The sequence below is a fragment of the Triturus cristatus genome, chromosome 10 (genome assembly GCF_964204655.1).
Source record: "Triturus cristatus chromosome 10, aTriCri1.1, whole genome shotgun sequence".
Taxonomy (NCBI): Eukaryota; Metazoa; Chordata; class Amphibia; order Caudata; family Salamandridae; genus Triturus; species Triturus cristatus.
The window spans coordinates 976,948,148-976,960,404 of record NC_140593.1 but is presented as its reverse complement, the minus strand read 5'-3'; positions in this window follow the sequence as shown (position 1 = coordinate 976,960,404).

Here is a 12,257-nt window from a genome sequence, read left to right as displayed (position 1 = left end):
CTATATTCTATCAGTTCCGGGGTGGACCAGAGCCTAACCCAGAATATTAATGGTCTTAAGATAGCTAGGTGGTCTGTTCTCCTAAAGTTCAGGTCAAGTTGGAGAGGTAAAAGAGGTGTACTATTAGGGACCCTTACAGAAGCACGCATGAATTTGTTGTCCAGATTTTGAAAACTATTCTTGGCCCATGTGCCCCATATCTCTGCTCCATATAGCACAGCAGATTGTATTTTAAATTTAAAAAGTTCTAAAACCGGGGTTACACTTTTGCTCGTGCTAGTATTCATTTTACATAAAATTGGCTTGACATTTTGGGCATATGTTATCTTGCTTTTCTCGATTTGGGCTTTCCAACTTAGTTTGGAATCGAGCACAACACCCAAATAGGAGAAGTTTTCCACAATACCTAATTTTTGGCTATTCAGGGTCAAGAACCCTCTATCTGGCATACTGGGATTTAATGACATGCATTTTGTTTTGTCAGCATTAATTTCCAAGCCCTTTGTCTGGCAATAGCAACTGAAGGAATTAAGGAGTGCCTGGAGGCCCTTTTTTGTTTGAGATATAAGTATTGTGTCATCTGCGAAGAGCAACGCAGGCACCCTTTCACCATTGAGCTGCGGCGAATCATTAACACAAACATTCAAATATTCGGGGACATCATTAATAAACAGAGAAAACAAGGTAGGGGCCAGGACACATCCCTGGCGAACCCCGCGTTCAATAGGAATATTGCGTGTCAACTCGCCATTAGGGCCCCACCTGATGTTTGCAAAGTTGTCAGCATGCAGCTCAACTATTTGGGCTAGGAGGCATCCCGGTAGACCTATTTCTCTTAAAGTTTTCCAAAGTAGACTGCGTGGGACAAGATCAAATGCAGCCCTCAGGTCAACGAAGGCAACATACAGGTGACCTTTTTTAATGTGCACATACTTCCAAATCAAACAACAAAATCGAAAAATTTGGTCAATAGTGCTGGTCCTACTCCTAAAACCAGCTTGAAATTTGGAAATTATGTTCGAATCTTCCAGCCAGTCATTAATCCTGAATAGCAAGTGTTTAGCATATAATTTTTGGAGCGTGTCCATCAGACTAATGGGTCTGTAGTTAGAGGGTATCAGTCTATCCCCCTTTTTAAATATTAACACAACCTCCGCTGCACGCCAACTATCAGGAAAGTTGCAGTTTGATGATAAAGCATTAAACAGGCGGTTCACATATGGGGCCCAGACGTCAACTTCGTGTTTGTAAAGATCCCCCGGTATTTTATCCGGGCCAGGGGCTTTGGTGTTTTTAAGTTCGTTGATCGCCCTTACTGTCTCATCCAGTGTAAAGTTGAGGGGTTCAATAATGGGGGATTCAATAAGGGGGGGGCACCATAAGCTCCCTTTACTGTCGCCATCGTATTGTTTATAAAGATTTGTAAAGTGAGTTACCCAGGTCATCTCATCCAGGAATACATCTTTCACAGCTCTCCCAGCGTGCCCCCCATTAGCCACCAGCCTCCAGAAGCCAACATTATCATTAACTTTTGCAGCAGCTAACATTTCAGCCCAAATTGATTCCTCCCATAGTTTTTTGGATGTTTTTAGTATACGTTTGTATTCCACCCTTGCAAGTTTAACTTCTTCTTTTGCCTTGTTTTTAATGGCAAGCAATAAGTTTCTTTTAGCAATCCTGCACGAGTGGTCATACCATAACTTTCCGTGATTGGCCACTCTTATGTTTTGTTGCTTTTTTCTCGGCATTTTTGATAGATACGTTTTTAGTTCTGAAAAGAAGACTTTGTGAAGATCAACGAAATGATCAAAATGTTCAGGTAAGAAGGCATGGTCAACTATATGTGCAAACATTTGCTCAAAAAGAGAGTACACCAACGCTAAGGCCTTACCATCCGCCAGAACACGTGGCCATCTTACTGCACGTCTGTTGTTGTTTGTGTGGACGTCCTCACACATGCTTACATGGATATTCTCAGTTGATGTTGTGATGGTGTCACTAACCATATTCATGTTGATGTAAAGTTCCAGAGGATAGTGATCGCTTTCCCCCCTACTTATTACTTTCAGATCAATCAAAAAATGCCAGATGCTAAGAGAAACAAGTACAAAATCTAGATTGCTTTTAGCTTTAGAGAAGGTTGGTTGTTTTTGCAAGTCCGATGGGAGACGGCCATTGCCTGCTCTAAGGCCGTGATCTGCGGTGAGTCTTAATAATTGGCTGGCCAATGTGGAGTATTTAACAGATTTTGTGGTATCAAGCTGGGGGATATTATACGCTTGGTCCTCATCTTCGAACACATCAGAGATGCCCGGAACAGGTTCGTAATTACAATTTAGGTCTCCTCCCAAGATAACCGGGGTGTCTCCAACTACGTTTTTCAAGAGGAGATCCAGGGCTTCAAGTGTTGGTGAAACCTTGGAGTGGCCGATCGGTCTGTTATAAACATTAACGATGTAACATTCGTTTCCACAGGGTGGAGTAACCCTTAGGGCCAAGATATCAGGAGAGCCTGTATCAACAAGATCAACCTGCATGACCAAGGTGATTTTTAGCCAAATTATTAGGCCCCCCGATGGTCTTCCTCGGTCGGACTGGACTGCCTCAATACCATATGTTTTATATCCTACCCGATGTGGAACTTCTGTAGCCCAGGTTTCTTGTAGCAGACAAATGTCACAGATGTCAATGTAGTCTGCCCAGTCAGGGTCTTTTAAGTTCTTGCAAACACCTGCGATGTTCCACGATAGAATAAGTAAGCGAGATGATAGGCTCTGAGTGTCAGGGGAGGGATTGACTACACACTGTTTAGATAAACTGCCTAGCTGTGGGTTTAGCATGTCTTTCTCTGCATCCCTGGCTCTTTCTTTCACTACAGTATTAGATCCCCCATCCGGACCACCCTTAGCTTTACTATAGCATACATTTCCGGCTTTATAAGATAATTCCACTTTCTGGGGATTTGAAATGGTCCTATGCATCCTAACCTTAATGATCTGATCATCATCATGCAATTGTAGGACATTTTTTAGTTTGGGATTACCTTTGTCCATGCTACAGAAGGTGTCATATAAATTAGAGATACAGTCAGGCATAGTGGCAAGTCAATCGACAGCGTCAAGGCAACTGAATCTATTGAAGGTGGGGATACCAGACCACATATTATAATCACCATGTCTAGCCGAATTGGGAGCACTGCCATAATAATGGTTGACATGGTTCCACTTGGGGACATGATGAATGGGTCTAGGTGAAGGGTAAAAGAATGATAGGGGTCTAGCTTCAATGGGAGGATTCGCACCGTACGATTTCCAATTGCATATTAGTTCAGCACTTTGGGGTTCTTCAAAGGATATGACAATACAGTAACCCATGGTTGATTTGGCCGTTGGCCCTACCCATGGTACCCTCCTAACCATAAGGATCTTACTTTTCATCTGGTTAGGAATGGGTTTATATTTGTCTAGCCAAAAAATCACTTTGTTTTTTAAAGATTGGAAGTTTTCTTCATATTGGCTATCCAATTCTGGCACCCCTGTGAGGACAGCTACAAATGGACTAGCGTCTGGTGGCAGATCTATATACCCTCCTCTAAAATTACTGTACATGTGGCTAGACTGATGGTTTGACTTATGAGTGGTATTTATAAAAGATTTATCAGGCAAGGATTGATTGCTTGCAGAAGTAATGTGAGAATATGCAGGCGGATTGGATCGGGGTTTATTTGGGACTAATACGCTCTGGTTGGAAGAGTGGGTAGAGGGAAGAATTGGCAATTGAGAAGTATTACTATGTACCTGATTTTTCTGTGAAGGTTTACTAGTAATATTTACAGCTGTAGAAGTTGAGGGAGTTGGATTGGGTTTTTCTTTAGTGCTAATTGGTTGTTTAACATTAGTATTTCTTACTATCCCCTCCTTTTTTTGCTGCACATTCGATGAATTTGTGTTTATTGTTAAGACCGGGGCGGGGACAGGAGCTTGCTGGGTGGCTCTAGGCACTTCAGTACAGTTAAGGCTTAAACTTGACAAAGTGATGACACTTTTCTCAACTTCAAGTAGCTGGTTCTCAATGCCAGTTAGCCTGATTTCTAGTGGTTTAAGTAGTCTCTTTAGCGTCTCCCACACTATTTTTAAGAATTCTTCCCTTCCACCATCTTGTTCTGCCATATCAGACGAGACTCTTTGCCCCTCACTGGCTGAGTGATCAGACATGACGATAGAGATTTGTTCATCTATGTTAGCATTAGTATTTTCTACAGTTGCTGGGGCTACATCGTGTACAATGTTATCAGTTGTTACAGTAGGCATACTTGGTGTTCCCCCCGTGATATTATGGCTAAGGGCTACTTTTGCTTTTTTCCTAGCGAAAGCGGTTAGGTGTTTGCGCTTTCTTTTATGCTTTGATGGTGCCTTGGCGGGTGACTTGCTTTTATTAGACTCTGTCTCAGCTGGTAGCTGACAGGGCACCTCATTTGCGATATCCTCAGCACTCTCCTTTGGAAGATTCAGCGGTGATAGGCTTTCAGATTCGGCTCTAACGGAAGGCCCAGGAGGTTCTTGATTAATAGGAGGGGTTGTTTCTTCTACTGTTGAGTAAACCTCGGCCGAGGTTATAATTGGTTTTGTGCCAGTAATGCGTTCAGGCGTTTTGGAGGTTGCAATGCTGCCTAGAGAAGATTTTTTTCTGAGTGCAAATTCAGTTGAGAGCCTCCTAGCACACTCAAGTTCTATTGAGACTTTGTGCTGAAGTTTAGTTATTTCATTATCAATAGAGAGGCTGGTCCTGGTGATAAAATCATCTAAGGTGCCTGTAGCCTTTTTGGAGGTCTTAGTAGCCTTACTCCTAGTTTCGCGCGAGGACATTGTGTGGAAGGGATATTACAATTATATATGAGTAGTGCAGGAAGGCCAGCTAATGTAACACAGAAATTAAAAGCCAAGAGGAATGGCCCGGTCCGGTCTTAAACGGCCCTATCTTTGCCCCGTCTTCGCCCGGGCTGCGTCCCGCGCTGCGGGAGTAGGATGTTGTTATGAAGCCTCAGGAGGGCGGGGGGCGGGCCAGCAGGGAGAGCGGACCGGAAGCTCTCCGTCGGTCTAGCAGGGACTTCTGGGAATTGAAGTCCCCGCACGCTCGCAGCCCCGCTGCAGCCACACGCCTGATGCCGCTTTTCCTCCTTACCGCCTCAGTGCTCCTCACAAACGTCAGGTATGTTCCCCTCCTCAGCACAGGCGAAGGGGCACCCGCGAAGCGGGTGCGCCAAGTGGTGGAAGTGCGCCGAGTTGTAGAAGGGTGAGCCGCTGTATCACGCTGGCAGTGCTATGTTCCTCCGTTTGGTGTGCAAACAATTTAGGAAAGTGTCCATGCAGACACTTACACGCGGCTTTACTACAACACGTTCAAAGTGGCATGGATAGGCTTAGACAGTAAATACCACTGAAAATTCTCAAACTCTTAAGGGCGCACAGTAAGATGGTTCCTACTTTTGGTAGCACCGGCATCATTTTGGGACCACTCAAAGATCTGAACCTGTGAGCCCCCACAGGCCTCTCCGGTCACCGGCGGCGTGTTGCTGGTCTGTCCTTCCTTCCTCAGTAGCTGCGGCCTGGACGTAGGCGAAACGCTAAGAGCAGGAAGGCGTCACGAACATACGAGAAAGAGTCGCTCTCCGCCTCTGCCAGCCCGGCTCAGTCTAATCTCATCCCAAGATGAGCTAATAATGCCATATGTGAGACATAATTATGATCTGTTAATTATGAAAAGTTATGAAAAGTTGACTGGTATATTCATCTGAAGAGCATCTTAAAGTCAAGAGCGAGTAGCTGGGTTTTATGAAACGGTGGTTTTGCCTGGCGATGGGTACTTTTAAACAAAGCATCTCACATGTTACTCCAGGAAGCAATGTTTTTGGTGTCTGTTATGCTCGCTGACAAACCTGGGGGTGGTATATTTGCACTGTGATAACAATTATTGTTAGGCTTGACTCTTGAGAAGTTATGCAGTTCTGAGTACCAGAAGATCCGAGCCCACCGTCAAACCTGGGGGCAAACGGAGGTAGGGATCAGAGAAACAACGGAGGTGTCTTCAGTTTTTCGGTAACACATTCACATGTATTAGGAATTCTTCACACAGGAATATACTTCCACATGTACACTCCAAACAGGCTAAATAAAGGACTTAAAGATAGAATAAGGAGGTACCACCTGCAGCCACATCCCCCACTCCAGTCCAGGACTTACCAGGGGGCATATTATCAAGGGGCCGCGGTAATCATCGCAAATCGCGCTTAGCGCAATTTGCATTATCGCCGTCTATCGCCGGTTCACATCGCCATTTTAGCGGTGTATTTGCAACACTTTGCTGACAGGCGATATGATAGATGGCGATACACATCAATAGCGGCAGAATGCAGCGAAATAAGAACAGCGCTAATGAGAATGTTGTAAATAGGGAGATGTGGACTTAGCCATGCAATCCACCTCCCATTTAACTTATAGCTAAATTGGGATTTTTGCAGACATAGGAATCCGGTGAAAACCGCGGTTGGCGCGGCTTTAATTATCGCTTCGCGTGTTTGGGGCCAGGTTGTAAATACCGCGGTGTTTCCTTAGCGACTTTATTCATGTTGGTTTTCGAGGGAACGCCTATTTTGTATCTGATTAGCGATGTATATCGCTAAGATGCGAGGCGTCTCGTAAACGGCAGCTAACATGCGCTAATGCATGTTAGCGCCGCCTTGATGATTGTGCGATGTGTAAATCGCCGCTTTTACAGCGCTAGATGCCGGGAAAGCGGCGATGTGGCCCTTGTTAATATGCCCCCAGGTTCTCAGTAACAAGTTGCCTGAAATTGCCCAAGAGTGCTGTAAACAAACCCTCCAGCTACCTGGAAAGCCTAGATACTGGGAAGAGGATTTAGCAAGGTGCTGCAGCTATAAAGCCAACAGGATGCTACGGGAGGAGGCACCAGATGAACTAGAGTGACATCAGATGCAGGGGTGACTGAGCAAGACCAGGTAGAAAACTGAAGAGGGGAGGAAACAAAGAAGGAAAGAGGGAAATAATGAAGGAGCAAACAGTGTGTGAGAATATGAATCAGAGAAATATACAATAAAGCAATTGTGAGGCAACTGACCCCTGTTACTGACAGTTCCTACATTTTCCTGGAAACACCCACCTTTCCTTGGGTCTTCACTCCAATTGGTCTCTTATTGAGCTTGACATGGAAGGCCAACCAGATACCTCTGTGCCCAGGCTGCCACTGACCAGCCTCCCAAATCCTCCAATCCCTCTTCTTCATGCTCTTTCCTTACTATGCCTGTCACCTGGTCCTTGTCCTGTTGATCATTTTTCTCTCTTTACCCCTGATCCAGACAGAATGTATATTATTTTGTCAACAGAAATGTGCATTTTGCTAATTGTATATCTGTATGCTCTATGGCTGTTTTATGAAAAATCCTATGCTCAATGCAGTAGGCCTTATATGGTTTCAGTGAGAAGCCAATGATAAAAGCTATGAGCCTGATTGGTTCATTGGGAAAGGTTATGTCAGATGTCACATGCCATATGTGTCATCTATTCATGAAAAGGTTATGGCAAAGGAAGTAGGCCTGACTTATTTTTTGTTGAAAGCACATGTTAAAGTCAATAGGCCAGTATGGATGGATAGTTATCACAATGTGGTCATGGCTGTGCACAGAAATCCTACAAATATCTCAGTAGGCAATAATTACGTTGGTGGCTACCACCACTGACAAACCCTGGACATCAACATTTTGCACTGTGATATACCGTGTAATTTCCTGTTTGGAGGCATTGTATGTTGTCATCTCAACTGCAACTCTTTTAATCTGTGGTGTACAACATCTCACACAACCACTGCTTCTAAACCCAGCATCCATCTTGGAACGGTATTGTCCATTGTGTATAATTTTGTTACCAGCGCAAGATGACCCGCATTTTTAGAAGCAACGTCAGTCATCTTAATCAATACAGAAATGAAAAACTATAATCAACATCATTCTTTAATTTGTGCTTCTTTTTCATATCATACATATGCTTAGCACGTTTATACGCAGCACTTTTATTCTTCGTTTAAATATCTTGCATATAAACTGTTGTTTGTGTGTTTTATGTTGGTGGGTGAGAGCATGAATGCAAAAATGAGTCAGTGGGTTAATGACTGGATGCATGAGTGAAAGGATGAGGGACAGAAAACTAAACTCGCTAGCGACAGAAGAGGCGCTTTTAGTTCTAAGCGAGACCTCTTGCCATTGCCAATGCTTTTTGTATAACAAATGTTAGATGTCTACTTTATTAAGCCATTTTTCAATGAAGCTTGATATAAAGATTTTCTAAGTGATATTGAAGGATACATGTTTTAGGTGTTTGCTGTTCTCATGTATGTTTCTCATGGAATTCCATGCCAATAGCAGACTTGCAGATTTTTAAGATTCTAAAGGTTTACATTGGCACTCTTTTTAGCTGTCTCCTTTCAGTGCAGTGGAACTTGGATTTAAATTAGTTGGCTAAGCCGTTTGTTTATACCTAGTGATCTCTTGACATTTACAAACATAATGAAATAACGCGCGCAGTGTTGTTCTTACTAATACAATGATTAGATGCATTTTATAAGCATCTGCAGAGGACTACGGTCCACTCGAAAGTGGGCATTAAAACGGGAAGCGGCTGATGGTGGTGCTTTAAATTGATAGCGACACTCTCATGGGGCTTGTAAAAGAGGTCCTTTCATTATTATATTCCATCGAAGCATGATCGTTCTCATCTCCATTTTCAAGCAAGATTATCACGCAATTTTGCTCTTCAAATTGGTACATTTGTTCCTGCATCTTTGAAATAATTAGGTTGATGAATATGTACATCACTTGTACAAGTGGTCTGCACTGAGAATATTGGTGTGAAGTGAAGTATTAAAATGGATGACCTCTTTCTTTTTGAAAAATGATTGTATAAAAATATCATCATAGGAAAAATGTTCAGCTAGCAAATACTTAACCCTAGGTTCATCAGTCTGAGGAAATGTCTAGAAGCTAAAATAGACACAACAAGGCCTGATAATCCAGTTAGGGGCGTGGAAGTACATTCCAATGCTTTAACTATGACGATAAGGTGGTAATGTTTTACTGCTTGGGAATTCATCCCATAATGGAAAGTTACTATATTCTGTTACATACATGTGCAGTGTAATGTATGATATTTATGTTTGCTGTGCATTTAGAATCATATGGTGCAATCTATATCCCAGAGTGTTGCTGCATTGGTCACCTCCCCCTGTGTTCTTAATGGTTTTGAAGACGTGAGTCTTAGACATTAGACAATGACTGCCCCATGAAGCAGCTTCTCCATGTAAACATTGAAGATGCAATGAAACGGGGTGATCCCTATGTAACAGACAGGAAGAATTATTCGGAGAGATTTGGGGGCATATTATGAAGGACGGCGTTAAAATTATTGCCAGTTTAGCGGCAGAAAACTGCAGCTAAAGGGGCAATAATGGGCTTGATAATATGCCCTGGAGAATTCCAATAGAAGCTCATGTTCAAATCAGAACATGGACTTCTATTGGAATTGTCAAGGGCTTATTATCAAGCCCATTATCGCCGCTTTAGCTGCAGTTTTCTGCCGCTAAACCGGCGATATTTTTTAACGCCGTCCTTGATAATATGCTCCGTTGCTATGTTAGTAGGATTTACATAACTCACTGTATGTCATTAGTATAGCCTGTAGCGCTGTTGGTTTGCCTGCCACATGTTTCCTGTTTGCTGTAGTAATGGGAGTCTGAGTCGTCCAGTAGGGACGTTAGAGTTTTTTGTTTCAGACCATGCTGTCTCTAGGTGGTTGTCGAAGTCTAGGTCAGTGATCAGTGAATGTATGATATATCAAATTCAAGTCCACAGAATACTTTAGGATTTCTTTTCCATATTTCTTTATTGTTTCTTCTTTTAACAAGCACATGTGTGTACAAAACAGCCAACACGTGTTTTGTCCAAAAGGACTTTTTCAAGGCTGTAAACAAATACATAAACAAACAATCACAATCCATAAAAATCACTAACAATATTTAATAATTACAAAAAACACATTGTCATTCTCATTATAATCATCCACTGAGGCTGGCATCAAAACATTTAGAATATTATCTACTTTGTTAAAAAGTGGGTTAAAACCTAGGTCCCGCTTTACACCAAACCTGGCATCTGATAATGTTATTGACATCTTTTTAAATAAAGTTACACAAGAACTCTATAAATTAGAGGCCGAATATCAAAACAAACTAAAACAGGTTAAACAGAACATCAGTAAGGAAGAGAGGGAGGCGCTGTACAGAATTTCCAAGAACCAGAATTTAGTGATAAAAGAGGCTGACAAGGGGGGAAATATAGTCATTATGAACAGAAAGGACTACATTTCAGAGATTGACAGATAACTGATGGACAGCTCGTCATATGAGTCAGTCAAGTGTAATCCTATGAGCAATGTAACCAGCCTCATAGAAAGGAAATTGGAATTCTGGAAGACCCGAGGACAAATTACGGTAACGGAATATAGATATCTTTTCAACCCCTCACCGACAGCAGCCTGCATTGACATTTTATCGAAAGTTCATAAGGGTAAGACATTTCCACCTGGTAGGCCCATTATTTCTGGGATTGGTTCCCCCACAGAAAAATTGTCTGAGTACATCGACCTTTTCTTACAGCCCCTAGTACAGAATCTTCCTTCATATCTTAAGGACAAAAAGGATTTATTAAGCAAAGTAGAAGACTTTGAGTGGACAGAAGGTCATTTTTTGGTCACGTTGGATGTGAGCTCTTTATATACTTGTATCCCGAGAGAAAAGGGATTGGAAGCAGTCCAACATTTTCTAGATATGAGAGACGCCAACTTACATGAACACAATGGCATGCTTATCGACCTAATAACCTTTGTCCTGGATAATAACTTTTTTCTACATGAAGGCAAATGGTTTAGACAAACAAGAGGTGTTGCAATGGGCGCAACATTTTTGCCCTCTTTTGCAACCCTCTATATGGGTCTATATGAAATGACACACATTTGGAGACACTGTTCAACCGTCTATACTGAGAACATCATTTTATGGACCAGATATATAGACGACGTGCTTCTTTTCTGGTCTAGCACAGAAGAATGTTTGCTTGACTTCATTGGTTTCTTAAATGAAAATAATTTCAATGTACATTTCACCTATCAATTAAACAATAAAAGCATTGATTATTTGGACACCACATTTTATGTGGCAGGACAGAGCATTAGATCCAAGATATTCCGTAAGGAAACAGCATGCAATTCTGTCTTGCATGCAACCAGCGCCCATCCTCAATCCCATATGGGGAAATGATCAGAACAAGACGAAACTGTAGCACAGATCAGGATTTTAACTGTGAACTTGAAAATTTGGAAAGGAGATTCAGAAATAGAGGCTATTCAGGACAAACTTTGGCCTCTGCGAAAGAAAAAATTGGTAAGGTAAAACAATCTGACTTGCTACGTAATACGCAGCATAAACAGAAAATAAAAAAAGATCGAGGTAAGAAACCAGCATTGGTAGTTCCCTATAGTGCAGCCACTCCAGATCTTTTTCGAATTATGAACAAACATTGGCATATACTTAAGATGGATGCTACTGTAAAAAGGTCAATTACAATAAGGCCAAACATCATACATAGCAGGGGGAAAACACTTAAACAAACACTATGCCACAGCTACTTGAAACCAATGCCTATTAACACCTGGATGCCGACACCGCCTAGTGGCTTTCACAGATGTGGACAGTGCAGCATCTGTCACTTAGCAAAAAACAAACTAATGTCTTTCAAATACAATACACAAAAAACATATAAAATCAATGAATTCATGACTTGTAATTCAAAATATGTGGTTTATTGTATTGAATGCTGTTGCGTCATGATATATGTAGGTAGCACTATATGTCCCCTAAAAGAATGTATTCAAGAACACGTTTGAGCTATAAGCAACAATAATTTGGAATATCCTTTGGCTGTACATTATAATGAACAACATATGATAGAAGGGAAAATAAATATTACCTTCCATGGAATTGAAAGCCTAAAGATATCTAACAGGGGTGGAAACAAGACCTTATGCCTAAGACAGTTGGAAAGTAAATGGCTGATTAAGTTGAGAGCAGTGGATCAAGGTCTCAACATTGATAGGGAACTTTATACTTTCTTGTAGATTAAGTCCGACTAATGATTT